Here is a 15,895-nt window from a genome sequence, read left to right as displayed (position 1 = left end):
AGAAAGGACCCAGGAATTGACTCCCCCCTCCCCCCGCCATCTCTTACCCTTTGGGATAAATGACCCAGACTTATTTGTTTGGGTTTTTTTTAAGAGTATCCAGTCTCCTACTCTGTTGGTGGACATGTAAGATGGCATAATCACAAGGAAAAATGAAGTGTCTTACCAAATTAAACGCATACCTACTCTATGCCCCAACAACTGCATCCTAGGTATATCTACGCAAGAGAAATGAAAACATCTGTTCACACAAGGACTTGTATAAGAATGTTCCTAGCAGCTTTATTCAGCATAACCCCAAACAGCAAACAACTCAAATGCATCGAGAGGTGAACGGATAAACAGACTGTGGTGTATTCACACAATGGAATGATTTTAGTTTCCTGTTGCCACTGTCGCAAATCACCACAAACTTAATGGCTTAAAAAAACACAGTTCTGGAGTTCAGAAGTCTGCTATTAGTTTTATTGGGCTAAAGTCAAGGTATCGGCAAGGGCTGGTTCCTTCTGGAGGTTCTAGGAGAAATTCTTGCGACGTCCCTCCCGTCCCTCGGCTTATGACCTTTTCAAAGTGCATCACTCCGATTTGTGACTCTTCTGTGTTCAACTTTCTCTCTTCCTCCCTCTTACTTATGATTACATTTAGGACTCACCTGGATAATCCAAACTCGTCTTCCCATCACAAGATCCATAGCTTAATCATACCTGTAAAGTCCCTTTTGCAACATAAAATAAGATTCATAGGTTCCAGGAATTAGGACTGGAACGAGTTGCTGAGACACACAACACAGATGAATTTTAAAAACAGTATGTTGAGTGAAAGAAACCAGACACCCCTCCCCCCAAAAAACCATCTGTATGATTGCATTTATATGAAGGTCTAGAGCAGGCAAAACTAATCTACGTTGATACAAATCAGAACAGTGGTTGCCTGGAGGCAATGGGATTTATTGGAAAGGACACAGAGAACTTTCTGGGATGATAAAAAAGTATTCCATATCTTGATTAGAGAGTTGATTACCTGGATATATATATTTATCAAAACTCATAGACCTGTACTTTTCGTATCTGTGCATTTAATTATCTCGAAATCCTTTCTCAATGGAAAAAAAAAAAGAATATGAGGGGAAAATAAATAACAACAAGAAAAAAAAAAGAGGGAAGGCGGGGAGAGAAAAACGAGCCTAATCTATTTGGGGAATAGATTTTCTTCCTTCATTATCACCAGGACAAGCTCTCTGGTATGAAAAAGAGGTGGGACACGTTGGAGGGAGCGGCTGCAATCTAACCTGCTTGAGGTCAGCTGTCCTCGAGCCCCGTCCAGCATTTCAGGCACCTAAGGTCATCAGTCTGCCTTAGATAAATTTATAAGACAAGACACTCAATGAAAAACCCAAATTATATCGAACATTGACCTCCTCTCATTAGAAATGAGAAAGTAAGCATATTTTACACGTATCAATTGTTTTCACTTTCCTCATTCTCCTCCAGAATTTTTATGTATTTCTGTATACTTTCTAGATTATTGTTATCAAAGCAGAGGGATTGTTTGTCTTCTGCCTTTTTCGTTTACTATCATACAAAAACATGTTTCCATTTTGCTAGAGAAGCTTCAGAAACATCCCCTTTGATCATTGGATAAAATTTCACTGAGGTGATTGATTTACCACAGTTCACTTAACCTTTTCCTTCCTATTGGACATTTAGGCTATTTGGGGGTTTTTTTCCCCCTATGGAAAAATAATGAAGCACTGATTGGCTTTGTTCTTCTGTTGAATTATTTAAGAAGTGAATATTGAAATAAGAAATCAAGAAGAGGAGGAGGAAGCAACAAAGAAATCCCTGGCACACAATTTAGAGCTCAAGGAATCTCCAGAATTATCTAGTCTAAAATCCTATTTTTAAGAAGAGGAAACCAGGGCCAGGACACATTTGAAGTGAAATGCCCAACACCACACTACAGCTAAACGCAGAGCTGAAATTCAAACTCAGGGCTTCTGACTGAGTGCAGCCCTCTTGAATTCAAACAAAATAAGCACAAGCTACACCCTCTGCTTTGTCTTCACAGCAAGCACCAACAGGGATAAATTTCACTTGTCTGAACGTCTCATAAAATTGTGTCTCCCAGGTCAATTGTGAGAGAAGTAAGTTAAACAAAAAAAGGAAAGTTGGTCAGAGCCTGTAATGTTAGCATGAGATTAGAATTTAAACTTCCCTTTAGTTCAGTTGAAAAGAGAAATATGTCACCTGAAAAATGGAGAGAACATATTCTTCTTTGCATCTGTGTGTCTGGGAGATGCTCCGAGCACATGGCATTAAAATGAAAGAGTGTTGCCCCTCGATAATCTATACTAATAGCAGGAAACCCTGTCACAGATCATACAAAACAGAAACTAATGCAAAAATAATTTGCAAGTGCTTTACATAATTTTCTGGCAGCAAATTAACCTTCTTAATTATGTTTACCATAAAACTTAAGTTTCCAGAATATTCATCAATTGGAAAGTAGGCAGTGGCATGATCTATAATGTGCTAGAAGGAAGAGGAAGAAAGAGAGAATGACTATTTACAATATGCCTGTTTTGTGCCAGGAATAAACTAGACGCTTTACATATGCTCACTCATGGATTTTTACCCCCAGTAAGTAGGAACCTGAGGCTCAGCTGGATTAAGTAACTTTCCCAAGGTCATCCAGTTATAGTATCAAAGTCGAGATTCCATTCCGGCACACTGTCAAGCTGAAACCCACGTGTTTTTCAGCTCTACTGGGAAAATCGGATCAAATTTTATTCAATAAATATTTATTTATCTGCCGTCTAGGTATCGAATCCTGTTTGCTAGATAACAAGGTTATAAAAATAAATAAGAGAAATGTTAATTCTGGGTAGCGCATAAGCCAGCAGGCAGAGACAGAAGCAAGCACACATAGTAGGGTCTATGTATTTGATAAAAGAGGGAATGAAGCCACTCAGAGAGGTCTGCGAAGAAGCTCACATCTGTGTTGTCAGTCGTGACGGATCATTTCAAATGCCAATTGGTGTAGTTATATTCTCGATTATGTCTTACACAATGTGAATTTCATGCAAATATTGCCCTACTCTACCTCCGAGTCAAAAAAAGTATTTTCATTCCCATTTCCCAACTGGATTGCCAAAATGGATCTCACAAGGTGAATTCTCTGAACCTTTTGTGTGTCTGATTTTGCCTAAAATGAAATATAATAATCTAAGGATAATAACTTTTTTACATAATGTGATTAAATTCATGGTTTCTGAATGGGGATATTTTTGGTTGTGAGCAACAAAAAAAAAACAATTTACCAATTCAGAAAAGGTTAATAATAGGAAAAGTTTATTATATCCCATTTAAAAACAAAATCTAGAGAAAGCACAGCCCAGGCCTGATTGTATTAGCTGCCTAATGATGTCATTGAGGCCCCAGGCCCTTTGCATCTCCCCGCTCTTCCTCCCTCGGCCCGTCAGATTAATTGCCCTCATAGTTGCACCATGGCTGCCGTAATTCCAGTCATTACACGCTGAAGCAGAGACTTTCTATGTGCTTTCCATTCTTCTACCTGGACACACAGAAAAACTATATTTCCCAGCTTCCTTTGCTGTTAGTTGTAAGCATCTGACTGGGTTCTGGCCAAAAGGATGTGAACCAAAGGGATAAGCCTAGCCACACGTGCAATGGCTCACTCTCTCGCTTCCATGTCTACAAGGAATAGATCTGGCAGTTTCACAAGGTGGAAGGAACCGCGATCCCTGAGTCGGCACTCGAAGAGAGCCGCTGACTCACTGAACAAAATATAAATGCATCCAAAGTTAGGTCACTGAAATCTCGGGCTGGTTTGTTATAGCAGTCGGCATTCATTACCTGATCCCCATTCGGACTTGGTAATATCCAGTAGAAGATGAGAGGGGGCATCTTCCCTGAGAGGTGGATTCCTGACAAGGGACCTCGATCAGCAAGGAGAAGGCGGGTGGGTGGGAGAGGCAATCCCAAGCTGTGCTACCCGCCACTTCCCCCTGGTCTTTCTCTGGTGCCTAGCAATCTCGTTTTTCCCATCAGGCCTCTCCTTCTCCCATTGGCTATCACTAGCTTTGTTCTCAATTGTCAAACTTCTGAATGGCCCTGCCCTGCCCTGCCCTGTCCACTCTGGCCCCCAGAATACTGTCTGGCAGGCCCACTTGGCTTCCCGCAAACCTCCAACCCATCTGCATCTTCACCTGGACTCATCGCCCTCCATTCTGGATCCCACACCTACCTCTGTTAGAGATCTTGCTCGTGACAAATTCTTCCTTTTCCTGTGTTTTCAAAAAAGATTTTCTTCTCTAATGTCTCTTCCTATCAGCATTTAAGTAGGATCGAATCCTCATATTAAAAATCTCAACACCTTCTAGCTACTGCCCTATTTTTTCTTTCCCTACATAGCCAGAGTTTTTGAAAGAGTTGCCTATGCTAAGTCTCCATTTCTCTTGTCATTAGCTCCAGTCTGGACCCCCTCATTGCTACATCAAAGCTGCTCTCATCATGATTTCTGATGATTTCCTTGTTGCTAAATCTGATAGACATTTTCCCTTCCTCTATTAATTTCTTATGCTGCTGTAACAAATAACCAAGAATTGCTGGTGGCTTAAAACGATAGGAATTTATCCTCTCACAGTTCTATAGTTCAGAAGTCTGAAATTGATGTGTCAGCCGGGCCACGCTCCCTCCAAAGCTCTCCAGGGGGATCGTCCCTTCCAGCTTCTGGTGGCTGCCAGTAATCCTCAATGTTTGGCTTGTGACCACATCACACCAATCTCTGCCTCCATCTTCACATGGCCTTCTTCCCTGTGTACGAATTTCCCTCTTCTTAAAAGAACACAAGTTATGGGATTAGGGCCCACTTTATAATCTAGTATGACCTCATCTTAACCTAATGACACCTGCAAAGACCCTACTGCCAAATAATGTCACGTTCACGGGTACCGGGAGTTAGGACTTCAACATAAGCTCAGGGAGAAGGCGATTCATGTCTAACCTGACCTGGCAACATTCCTTCTCTCTTCGAGATGCCGTCTATTCCAAGTCTCCCTTGGACCTCTCTGAAATCTTTTTCTCATCTTCTTTCTTGGTCTTCTCTCCCTCAGCCCATCCTCCTATCATTGGTGTCTCTCGGGGCTTACATTATTTACAAGCCATATAAAGAAATTATATAGTGTGTATGGTAATGTTGTGTTTTATAAAGCACTTTTTCACCCACAGCCTCATTTGAGATAAGCAGGAATCATTGTCCCCTTTTAACAAACACTCGTAAAGGTGAAGTTTCTTGCTCAGGGTGTCACAAGAGGAAACTCTAGATCATTCCCACCTCTCTCAACTCCAGAGCCAATGTGCTTTCCAGAAAAACCCTGCTGCCTTCCTGAATCGTGTTTTACAAAAACATAAACCACATTAATCATCCTCAGCCAACATATACTCATGAAAAGACCTCTGGCCCTCCTTGGGTCCCCATATTTTCATTTCCCCAGAAAACTTTCACCAAATGCTAAAGCCAACATGGAAGCCCAAAGGTAAAACCTTCTGGAATTCTTGGACGTAGCCACTGCACGTTTTTTTTTTTTTCCAGAAAGCTTACCGCCTTGCTCCAAGTACATGTTCGGCAGATCCATTCGGACAACCGCTGAAGAATCCTCTCTAACACTTTCGACCCATCTTTGCCTTTGGATGTGTTGATTAAAACATGTGGGGTTCACAAAAGCTGCAGGCAGCATTGCAGGCGGGAGTCGGTTCACAATCATTAATATGTTGCCTATCCCCCAACAAACAAAGTGTCACTCCATGTGGACAAGAGGAACTGAGAAAGGAGCTGGGCCAGAAAACTCAACTGTCAAACAGAATCTCTACCATGTGAGAAGAGCTGACCCCGTTGGAACGGCTGGGCTGTGCAGGATCACAGAGCGGAGACGTGAAGCTGACTACCACACTTCAGCGAGGCAGCAGGAGCGGCCGGCAGGGTTGGACCGTTCTTGGTAGTTTTCCACTTGCTGCTCACACGTTCTTCCCCTATTTGGTTCTTTGTCACTTGGCCCCAAACAAACGCCCACGTCAGGGAACTTGAACACTTGCTTATGCCACCCACCAAGCCAATGGCATGTGGGGATGAGGGTTAGAAGTTCACATGCTCTTCTCCTTTGTTCTCTTGTGTTTTTTTTTCTGCATAAGCACCTCTAAACAGGCCAAATGGTTGTCGCTGTTGCCACATGATTTCGTCTTGCCTTCCATCACCCCATTCCTGAGGGAGGCAGGAACAGGGGAAAGTTAACTATTTGGTAAACGGTTTATAGGATGAGTAGGCACAGACAGCAAAGATGAGCCTGGATGCTTGTAAAACAAGCTGCTTTGTAATTAAACTTATTTCTGCCCTACAATACTCCTTTGCAGTTAAATGGATACTGCAAAGGGCGAACACTCTTATCCTTTTTGGGAAAAAATTGTTTTCTCCGGAAGCTGGAAAATTCTCCAGTAAGTGTAAACATTTTGTGGGGGAGGGGGGACTAAGCCCCCTAATTCTATTCCTAATTCTAGTCACTCTGATCGGATTGGGTGTCCTCACGCCATCTCTGTTCCTCTCTAAGGTGTATGCAGCCCATATCCTGCTCCCGCTAGCTTTCAAGAAGGAAAAAGTAATCCTTCAATTTCTCTCCCTGCTTCTGATTCAGACTGTTCAAACAGCTGGAATCCTTTGAAAAAATGACTTTAATCATGACAAAAACATATGACTTGCAACACAGAACTGAGAGATAAAAGGAAAACATTTTCTGTCATAGTTTTTCCTTTGGGTTTCTGAAAAGCGAGGGAAATTTTCATTTAAAGAAAAGCCAGAAAAGTGTCTTAGGATACACTCCACGCAGATGAGAGAAGACAGCCATTACAATAAATGACAGAATAGGAAATAGCACTATTATGATACTCTACTGTTTCTTTTCAGAAGTATCTTTTTCCAGAAACTTTTAAACATATAATAAAAGCAAAATGCTTTTAAATTATGAGTGGCTTTTCAGAAAGGTATCCCTTTGCCTCATTTATGACTAACAAAAACAAGTGAATAAAAATCTGAATAAAAGTAAGAACTGGATCAAAATGAATTACCTTCCTTTTCAGCTAGAGAGTCATCTTAAGGGTTGTGCTGAACCATCATTTCTGGTGATTACGGACTGAAGTCTGTGGAAGTATAACTTTCCCGATCAACTGGGAGGCACAGAAAGTGGTTACAGACACCTCAGAGTTCGTGCCAGGTTCAGATCCAGACAGAGTCTTCTCCTCCAGACTGAGCAAGTCATTCAGTTTCTCTGACCTGAGTTTCTTCATCCACAAAATGAAAGTAATAACAATACCACCTCATCCATCATAGGCTGTCGAGAAGATTAAAAGAGAAAATAAAATGCTTAGAGATACGAACTGCTTAGTATGGCACCTGGTACCTTTTAAGCAATTGTTAAAAGGCAACCATTATCATTGCCATATGGAAGAGTCAGAAAATTAATTAATTGCTGCACGACACATGTGACTTTTCCTCATGGGTGCAAGAACTTGATGCTGAAGCAAATAGTTCGAGGTATCCTCACACAGAACTGTGTTTAGAAAGAACTCAACACTGATTTGAATGATATTTGCAAAATCAACTAGCAAACTTTCATGGTGTTGGGTCACATGACACAGTCCTCAGGGACGGGGAAAGAGTGCTGTGGACTGAATTTTGTCCTCTCGAAATTTGCATGTTGAAGTCCTAAGCCCCAATGTGATTGGATTTGGAGATGGAGCTTTTAGGAGGCAGCTAAGGCTAAATGAGGTCATAAAGGTGGGGTGTTAACCTGATAGAGTCGTCAGCCTTCTAAGAAGGTGAATGAGAAAGATCTCTTTTCCCAATGCAGGCACCAGTGAAGGGCCACGTAAGGACCTAGTGAGAAGGTGGCCACCTGTAAGCCAGGAAGAGGACCCTCACCAAGAACAGAGTAGGCCAGCACCTTAATCTTGGATTTTCCAGCCTCCAGAACTGAAAAATAAATTTCTGTTGTTTAAGCGGTCTGTGTGGTACTTCGTTATGGGAGCCCAAGATGAGTAAGTCAAAGGGAAAGATGTCAGCTTTTTCTTATAAAATGTATAATGGTTTTATCTGATTTTGAAACATGAATAGATCAAATCCCATTATTTAGGTTAAGTAACTTTCACATAGGGGAAAAAATTCACCTCCCATTAGAGAGCCATAATTTGTACAACTGTCAGTTCGAGAATATATTTTGTTGCACAATTCAAACCTATAGGCAAGATTGAGTAAGAAAGCTACTTCAATGAGTTTCGTAAGAAACCTGCTCGAAACTAGAAGGCTTAGTTTTCTCCTGACACATTTCTGTAAATGATTCACATCTAAAGACAGATGTTATCATCGGTTATTGAAATTATAGCTCCTCTCAAGGGAATGGGCAGTGTCCCAAGAGAGAGAAAAATGTAGAAAGAGGATGAGTAAATCCTGAAACGTTCTAGTAATTTCGGCAGAAACAAGTCAGATGGCCACAGCTCTGTCTCTCGGCCAGCTGTTCTCAAAGAAAAATGCTACACGTCCTTCTGAACCTTGAAAAGGTGGCCGCTGCAGGACAGTGGCAAAGGTGCTGGGCTTGGGATTCAGGAGATTTGGGTTCAAATCCATTAGCTCAGTAACTATTCACCTATAACGAGGACCTATTACACGTTACAGCAAAGTGGCAAAGAAGAATGACTAGAGCTGGACTACCTGGTCAGTAAAGCCTTGGCACTGTCTTTACCAGGGCTGTGTGACCTTGAGAGAGTCAGCTACCTTCTTATGCCTCAGTCTCCCAAGGTTAAGGGGATGGATTGAGAACGGTACCTGCACATCATCATAAGCCCCACGTGGGTTTGCAGTTATCATTACTACTACCTGGGCCAGGGGATATCTCAGGTACTAGCATCATCGACCCCCTTTCTGATCCGTCATAGGTCTGTATGACCTTTAGCAAAACATTGAACTTGCATGTGCTCCAGTGTCCTCATCTGTAAACTGGAGATGGCAGTGCCTGCTTCATGGGATTATATGAGGACTAAGTGACATAACACATGCCACCTACATGGTATAAAATGATTACCCGACGAATGTTTTCCTATTGATAAGGTTAATTTTCTTTTTTCTGCAATATCCATCACCCCACTCCCCTTACTACGACTTAATTATTTACCATGGAGAGTCCTTCTTAGCCTCTGGCCACAGACAAACCCTACTCGTGTTCATGGATGAGAGAGGATGCTGTGTTCTCTCTACATGAACTTTCTCTCTTTGATCACCTGTGGTCAGGGTCTTACACACATAGCACAGAGTGGAAATTGAAATGAATATTTAAATTGAGGTCGACGAAGTTCTTCTGTAAAGGGCCAGATAGTAAATATTTTTGGCTTTGTGGGCCTTAGAGTCTCTGCCGCAACTATTCGACTCTGCCGATATAGTGTGAAAGCAGCCTTAGACAATCTGTCAAGAAACGAATATAATGTGTTCCAATAAAACTTTATTTACAAAAACAGATGGTGGGCCGGATTTGGCCTGTGAACTGTCCCTTGTTGTCCCCTGATCTAGATCCATCCATTTGACAAGATACACTATGTACTTCATACATGACAAGCACTGTCCCAAGTGCTGGGGAAATAATCGTACATGAAATAAAGTCCTTGTCCTAACGGAGCTCACGTCATATTATAAAAGCATTTGTTAGTGTCTATTTCCCACACTGAAGAGACTAAGTGAAGACGCTTTTTCAGAAAGGGAGTAACTTTTAGCAACATTTGTGAGACGTTGCTAAAAGTTCGATTAAGCCAAATACTAAGAACTGGCCATTGGGTTTGGTAACAAAGTCAGTCTTCATGGGATGGTAGGGACAGAAGCCTGAGTGGAGTGAATTCGAGAGAGACAGGAGGCGAGGAAGTAGGAACAGTGAGGACAGGGCAGGGGTGGCTTAAAAGGGACGTGTGGAAGTGAGGTGGGAGGTAGAGGGGGTTCAGGCTCAAGGGAGAGTTTTGTTGTTATCGTTGTTGTTTCAAGATGAGAACATTAGAGCATGTTTGCATCACACGTGATCCAGAGGCACCAGAGAGGGACAGTTGGACAACATGACACAGGCGAGAGAGAAGTAGTGTTCTAGAGTGACGTTCCAGAGCGGCAGGAGGACGTGGGACCCAGTGCCCAGGTGAGGGCTGGCCTCTGCAAGGAGCAGGTACAGCTCCTCCCTGGTAACAGGAAGGAAGGCAGTGCAAAGGGCAGACTCGGTTCTGAGAGAGTAGAACCGTTCTCTTCCCATTGCCTCTATTTTTTTTTTTCACTAAAATGAAAAGTAACATCATCAGATGAGAATGAGAAGTGGAAGGAGTTCTAAGAGATTTAAAAAAAAAAAACATTCATAACAGCCAAATCAGAAGATGTGAGAGTGCCTGGGTCGGGGACATGGAATCAGCTTACCAGGCAGTTCCAAGGTCTCTTGTGAGGGGTGACCAGACAGCAGGGTTGTGTTTTCCTCTGGCTGTTGCCCTTGTGAGAAGAACATTACTACTAGGACCCTTACTTGGCCTCTGACCAGTCTGGAGAGTGAGTCCCTGCAGGTTGGATGTCTACTTCTGGTACAATCAGCCGAGTCCAAGGGGACAGCCTTCGGGGCATGAATCATGGCCTGTTCTCTCTGTATATGTGTCTAGCTCTGTCAGAGGCTGTATGTTGGATGGGGGCAGTTTCCCTAGAGTGATCCGTAGGCATCAACCCCTAGAAGTGGGTGAGGGAATGAATCACAGTCTGGATTTAGGCCTGGGAAGATCCTCTTGGCAACAGGTGACCTTGATTTTTCACATGACAATGAAGCACAGTTTACATAATATTCAGATTGTCCAAGATACAATACAGCCAGAGCTTTCCTTTTTTTTTGAGTTTTTGTACACAATGATGTGTCCTATATCTGTAGTGGGAGGCAAATCCAGTTTTGTACTACCATCTACCCAGTCCTTAGTACGTGCAAGGTACTGTGCTAATAGCACTTAAAATATATTATTTCAAGTAATTCTAAAATAGTACAGTGGTCAGAACTGTTGTTGAGTCCATTTTACAGATGAAATATCCAAAGTTGAGAAATATGAGGAAGTGTGTCCATAGTCACGTAACAGAACATATCACTAGGCCCATCAGACCTCAAAGTCTGCACTCTCAGTCGCTAAGGTAGACCGAAAATACCCGATTCAGTTAGACTGCAAGTAACAGACGCTCCCAAAATATCGACTTAAACAAATGAGGGGGTATTTTTTTCTCATATGAAAAAAATCTAGTGGTAAGCAGTTCAGGACGGGTATGACAGCTGCACAGCGCCCTCTAGAACTGACATTTTTTCTAGTTTTCTGCATCCCTAGCCTTAATTTATGGACTTGGCACTCACGGTTGCCTCATGGTTACAAGATGGCAACTCTTCCTCCAGCATTGCATCAGCACTCCTGGTCCAGGGACCATACCTCGAGAATCGCTGCTCTAAATGCTTTTCAGGTAACAGAAACACCAAATGAAACTGCCACACTCTCCATCAAGTAAAAGAAAGGGAATCACAGATGCCAATTAATTCCTTCCGCTCCCACCTTTTCTTCCCTGTCCTCATTTAGAGAGCTTTCCTGGAAGCTCCACCCCACAAATATCTGCTTAAATCTCACTGGCTGAAACTGCCATAGGGGCACCTCTGGCTAAAAATATGGAACTTCAGCTGGATCCATTGCCACTCTAAAGAAAAATGATGTTTTGCTGCATAAACTCCCCCTGCTCCCTGACAACCACCGATCTTTTTACTGTCTCCACAGTTTTGCCTTTTCCAGAACATCATACAGTTAGAATCATACAGGATGTAACCTTTTCGGATTGGCTTCTTTCACTTAGAAATATGCACTTAAGTTTCCTCCATGTCTTTTCGAGTCTTGTTAGCTCATTTATTTTTTATCACTGAATACTATTCTACTGTCTGAATGTATCGCAGTTCATTTATTCATTCACCTACTGATGGGACATCTTGGTTGCTTCCACATTTTGGCAGTTATGAATAAAGCAGCTATAAACATCCATGTGTAAGTTTTTGTGTGGACATAAGTTTTCAACTCCTTTGGGTAAATACCAAGGAGTGTGATAGCTGGTTTACATAATGTTTAGTTTTCTAAGGAACTGCCAAATTGACTTCCAAAGTCTCTGCACCATGTTGCATTCCCACCAGCGATGAATGAGAGTTTCTCTTTCTCCACATCCTCACCAACACTTGGTGCTGTCGATGTCTTAAATTTTAATTTAATACTTCAGTTTTTAAATTAATTCATCCAATAAACATTCGTTGTGCTCTTAATTAAAGTCATATGCGAGAGTCAGTCTCTTAAGGTATTTAGAGTTCAGAACATCTTTAAGTTTAACATGGAAAGTTTGAGAAAGTCCTTCATCCTTTTGATCAATGGTTCTTAATCTTTAGCCGGCATCTGGAGAGCTTATTAAAACATGGATTGCTGTGGGCAGGGGAGGGATGCAGGCTCACCTCCAGAGTTTCTGATTCAGTAGGTCTGGGATAGAACCCAAGAATCTGTATTTCTATCATGTTTCTAGATGACACCACTGCTCCTGGTCCAGGGACCATACCTTGAGAATCACTGCTCTAAATGCTTCTCAGGTAAAAGAAACACCAAATGAAACTGCCACACCCTCCATCAAGTATCAAAAAATACCAAACAGGATGACCACAACCACCATAGTAGGTTCTATTTTAAGGCTCCTGGGATACACTTAACCCAAGGGAAAGTTCATGCCATCTATTCTTTGCCTGCTCCTAAAATGGCTCAAACCTTTCTTTCTGAGAAGGCTTAGTGTAAGTCTTATTTTCCTTCCAGGACAGGAAACCATTTTCTAGCCACATTGTCACTGACTATGGGAGCAGCTCAGGGGTGGGGAACCCTAGCATGACGGTCCTTTCTGGAACATCAGGAAGACGTCGATGTTAGAGGCTGTACTGATGTATTTTTATGGGCATGAATCACGGGGATTTATTGGCAGCAGATGACTCCTCACCTCCTGGTGCTAGAGCTTGTGCTGAGCCACCAAATGTCAGGTGACCACAGACCTTGATCATTTATGGTTTACTTCTCAAAGGCAAAGTCATCTGCAGAACAGACTTAACTGTGATCTCAGGAGTCGGATCGTTCCACAGTCACTTCTTCGGCTCTGCCTTGACAGCCTGTATTAATTACAGCCTCTTCTGTAACTCTGTCCTAAGAATTAGCTGATACTCTAAAGACAGTGTTGCTCCAGGAGGGACCCTAGCTGTCACTGCACTGATTGCCAGCATTTACTGTGCCCAGCAGTATGCCAAGCATTCTGCATGCCTTCCCCTTAGTCTTCCCACCAGCATCTAAAGATAGGTTCTATTAGCATCCTCAATTTACACATGAAGAAACCAAGGTTCGGCGTAGTTGAGAAACTTACTCCAGGTCACATAGCTAATAACTGGCAGAGCCAGAATGCAAACTCAGGTCAGGCTAATATTACAGATGCTCTTATGGAAGAGTAAATAAGATACGGACCTAGAAGATAGAAGGTAAATCTAGAATCAAGAACAAAAACTTCTCTGATCTATATGCCCAGTTGGTCTATACCCGCTCCTTCCACCTTCCAATTACCGTGAAGCTCTGTTCACACCCCATGGGCAGCACTTCTCTTGGACCATGGAAGAATAGAAGTATTTTCACTTCATTTGTCTTTTCTGCTCCAGAGTCTTGCCCAAAGTTGGCACTGGAATAAGGTATACGTTTAGGAAATGATGGATTAAAAATGACCAAATCGAGCGCACTAATGCCTAGATCTTGGTTTCTAAAACTATTCTCCAGCATAAAGATCTAGGGCTCCTTGGAGAAATAGCTTATTCTAGGACTGGAGCAGGAAATATATAAGATGAGCCTGGGACTTATTGTAGTACCAAAAAGTAAGAGAGTGCTCCATCCTCCCACCCAAAAAAGAGGGAAAACACCCCATAACAATGGGAGTACGTAAAAGGGACATAGAAACCAACTGGAAAAGCTCCCATTGAACAAAGCTGGGAAAATTTTGAGCAAGAAAATACAGATTGGATTATAATCCCAATAATAATCAACATTCATGAGTTCACAGTGATATAAATGATTGTATAAATAAGAAAGCAGAGCAGAATAGACAAATCTCCAGGGCAGAAGAATCGCAAATAATTTACATAGTTATTCCATTCTCAAGGAGATGGGGCATAACTTCCCAGCCTTCATGTGGGGCCACACATAGTGACTTCCTTCACCAGAAGACTCTATGGAAAAAGAGGGAAAAGAGTAACTTTACAGTGGAGGAATCTGACAGACACTGTCTCGGGGTCAACATCGGCAGTGATAAATCAGGTGGACAGTGTGTATAAGACTTGACGAAAATGGCATTTTGCCCTCTTCCTCCCCCAAATCCATAATCCCAGTCTAATCATAAGAAAAACATCAGACAAATCTCAATTGAGGGGCATTCTACAAACTGCCTAACCAATACTCCTCAAAACTGTCAAGGTCAACGAAAACCAAAGACGTGTGAGAAGCTGTCATAGGCAAGGGATACCTAAGGAGACAAGACGACGACCTGTGATGTGGTATCTTGGATGGGATCTTGGAACAGAAAAAGGATGTAAAAGGACATTTTTTTAAAAAAAAAACAAGGAAATTAAAATAAAGTATGGACTTTAATTAATAAAAATGTATCAGTATTGATTCATTTGTAACAGATGAACATACTACTATAAGATGTTAATTATAAAGGAAAATGGGTTTGGGGGCCTCTGGGAGCTCTCTGTACCATCTTGGCAATCTATAAATCTAAAACTATTTTAAAATTTTAAAGTTTATTTTTTTTTAAAGCCAGATCATGCCATTAAGTAAGTGGGGTTCCAGACTATCTGTTTGGGGAGGACAGGAGCGGTATAGAAATGGAAAGAAAGCTATTTACAGTTCTCGGCATGAATCGTCTTCCCATCAAAGATGCACTTGGTAGATTGATTGTTATTCTAATGATGTTTGCTACGTTTTCTTTGCCATATTAGGTCAATATATTAGCTAAACAGTATGAGTTAATACAACTCTCCAAAGACATAGACTTTTCCTTGGAAAGAATTAGGATGGCTTCGTAAAGCGTCTTCACCCCAGTTTCACAAGCCCATTTCAAAGAGGAATTTCTAAAAGGTGTGATCCATTCTTAGGGGCTGTCGCGTTGTGGTTCTGCTAGGGGTTAGAAATGAGTTCCGTGTTTCTAGCAGGAAGTCAGTCCCGCCGTGGTCCCAGCGGGGCAATGTGCGGGTCAAACCCCTCCCTCCCCCCTCCCCTGCGCTGATCACAGAGGAACCGGCTCCTGCAGTTGAGTTTTCCAGGCTCCAGGTGAGTTTGGCTCAGGGGCAACACTGGCAGCAAGTCGGGGAGTGGGAAGAGGAAGGAGCCAGGGCATCTCTCCCCTACTCCCTCTGCCTCACGGAGCATCTCAGCAGCTGCTGCATCTCCCGCATGGCTCCAGCTCCCCAGTGGCCACCATGGGTGCTGGGTGACCCAGCTCCTGGCTCTGGCAGTGCCCTTCCTCCCTTTGACTCTAGCCTGGGGGGGTAGCAGCTTCCTGCATTCCTTCACTCCCCTTCGGCTTCTCGAGCTTTCCTCACCTGCTTAAACAGTTTCCTGTATTAAATGCCCTTTATTTAAAATACTTAGAGTGGATTTTGATTTCCTGCTGAAACTGCAATATTTTCAGACCTGACATTTTTTTCATTCTCATCTTGATCGGGAAAAGGAAACACGCACACGCGCGCACA

General features: G+C 42.4%; 1 long non-coding RNA gene across 2 annotated transcripts; it reads right to left on the bottom strand.

The window, feature by feature from the left end:
- Window positions 1-3,242: 3,242 nt before the first annotated feature.
- LOC120598605 (uncharacterized) lies at window positions 3,243-10,731 on the bottom strand. Of its 2 annotated transcripts, none has more exons than XR_005651635.1 (4): window positions 10,504-10,731; window positions 7,137-7,399; window positions 5,623-6,279; window positions 3,243-4,856 (listed from the first exon to the last, which is right to left on the bottom strand). It is a non-coding gene; the product is annotated as an uncharacterized LOC120598605 (long non-coding RNA). The 2 variants fall into 2 exon arrangements; XR_005651634.1 differs by having other exon boundaries at window positions 3,244-4,835.
- Window positions 10,732-15,895: the final 5,164 nt, after the last annotated feature.

Source organism: Pteropus medius, unplaced genomic scaffold (assembly GCF_902729225.1).
Source record: "Pteropus medius unplaced genomic scaffold, Ma_sr-lr_union100, whole genome shotgun sequence".
Classification (NCBI taxonomy): Eukaryota; Metazoa; Chordata; class Mammalia; order Chiroptera; family Pteropodidae; genus Pteropus; species Pteropus medius.
Note: the sequence above shows the minus strand (reverse complement) of the source record. Positions and strands in the feature narration are given on the sequence as shown.